Source organism: Corylus avellana, chromosome ca5 (assembly GCF_901000735.1).
Source record: "Corylus avellana chromosome ca5, CavTom2PMs-1.0".
Classification (NCBI taxonomy): domain Eukaryota; kingdom Viridiplantae; phylum Streptophyta; class Magnoliopsida; order Fagales; family Betulaceae; genus Corylus; species Corylus avellana.
The window spans coordinates 200,339-202,656 of NC_081545.1; the positions used below are offsets into that span (position 1 = coordinate 200,339).

The window sequence follows — 2,318 nt, forward strand, 5'->3', positions numbered from 1 at the left end:
AAAAAAAAAAAATAAATAAATAAATATTGGGGCGATGCTATTGACCCTACATATATAATAGAAAAATTTTATTTCCCAAAAATTCACCTTCAATAATATGTCATTATTTCTTTTATATTAATTATTGGTGAATTTTTTCTATTTTTCTATTTTTCTATTTTTTATTCTTATTTTATATAAAAAATAAATATTTATTTTTTTCTTTTAAATAAAAAATATTTTCCTATTAAACTAAAACGCTTAGAAAAATTAATTTTTTTTATAATATTATTGAAGTTTTCTATTTCTTTTTCTTATTTAAATGTTTGATTGATTGTGATAGGATCAAATGTTCGATCAAAAATTCAATCGATCCTAGTGAATTAGTTCGATTGATTGTGATAGGATCAAATATTCAATCAAACATCCGATCAATCCTAATGAATTAGTTCGATTGATCATGATAGATCAAACATCCGATCGATCCTAGTGAATTAGTTCGATTGATCGAAATAGGATCAAATGATCGATCGAACATCTAATGGATCCTACTGAATTAATTCGATTGATCGTGATTGGATCAAATGATCGATCAAACATCCGATCGATCCTACTGAATTAATTTGATTGATCGTGATAGGATCAAATGATCGATCAAACATTCGATCGATCCTAATGAATTAATTCAATTGAGATCAATCCTAATGAATTAGTTCGATTGATCGTGATAGGATTAAATGATCGATCAAACATTCGATCGATCCTAATGAATTAGTTCGATTGATCGTGATAGGATCAAACATCCGATCAAAAATCCGATCAATCCTAGTGAATTAGTTCGATTGATTGTAATAGGATCAAATGATCAATCAAATGTTCGATCGAAAATCCGATCGATCAAACATCCAATCGATCCTAGTGAATTAGCTCGATTGATTGTGATAAGATCAAACATCTAATCGAAAATCCAATCAATCCTAGTGAATTAGTTCGATTGATCGTAATAGAATCAATTGATCGATCAAACATCCGATTGATCCTAGTGACTTAGTTAGATTGATCATGATAAGATCAATTGATCGATCAAACTGGATACAATTGAAGGTTCAATCGAACATTCAATTGAACTATAAGCTTTTTATATTATCTTAGTGCATTAGTTATACTGATCTTATATTATCTATGGATTTTGTATTGATCTTATAATTAATTATAAGATAAATATCAACTTAATGATCTTTATTATAAAAATTTATTAAACAGAAATTATTAGTTAATATTATAATAATAAAAACATATTACAAGAGAAAATAAAGAAAAACAAAAACAAATAAAATAAATAAAAATTAAAAAATTGTAAGTATAATTTAAAAAAAAAAACAAAAATTACCCTCAATAGCGTCGCCGCTATTTGAGGCTGACGTCGCCGCTATTGAGTGCGAAAAACAAAGCGCCATCCAGTGGCGGGGTTTCTGAAATTTTCGGACCAAAAATTTCATAAACCGCATCTTTTTTTTCCCAAACCTTTAAAACACCAAAATTCCTAACTCCCCTCTCACTCACCTCCCTCGTCACTCTCACTCTCGATCTCTCTACCGCTACTCTCCCAAACTTTGACCGACGAAAGCTTTCATACAAGGCTTTGCTGAGAAGCTGAAAGAGGGAGAGAGAGAGAGAGGGAGAGAGAAAGAAAGAGAGAGGGTGGATCGTTCGGGGAAGCCAGAGAAGAAAAAGAAAAAGAAGGGGAGAAAAATCCTCGAGGTAACCTCTTTAAACTTTAAATTTTTGCAATTTTTGTGGCCGGTGTTCTTGTTGTTGTAGAAGATTTGGATTAGTTTTTGATAATATTGAATTTGCTTGAGGTGGATTTCGGTTGCTGAGAAGAGTGGTGTGACCTTGAATTTTATTATTTCTCATTTTTGTTGGGTTAGATTTTGTAGTTGACTTTGATTTGTGTTTGGAGATTTATGTTGAGTATCTCAAATCTGAATTGGGTAATTCTAATTTGGAGTTGTCTAGTGTTGGGTTGTGATAGATCAATGACCAGTTGGTTAACATTTTGTCTGTTCTTCGGTTTGTTGTTATTGTGAATGACAAAATTTTACAACATTTATTAACTTCTTTATTAATTCATCAGTTTATAATATATATTATAAACTGATGAATTAATAAAGAAATTAATAAATGTTGTAAAATTTTGTCATGTATATATATTATAAAGCCTTTGATCAGCTTTAATTTGAAAACGAAAAAATCAGTGACCTAATATCAATGCAACAAAAAAGAGTTATTTTTATTTTGTCTCGTATACTGCGCACCTTGTGTACACCAGGATGCCT

The 2,318-nt window shown here is 29.9% G+C and overlaps 1 pseudogene; it reads left to right on the forward strand.

Annotated features, from left to right (window-relative positions):
* The first annotated feature begins 857 nt into the window (after nucleotides 1-857).
* Nucleotides 858-2,318, forward strand: part of LOC132180579 (serine/threonine-protein kinase SRK2A-like) — a 7,984-nt pseudogene continuing 6,523 nt past the window's right edge.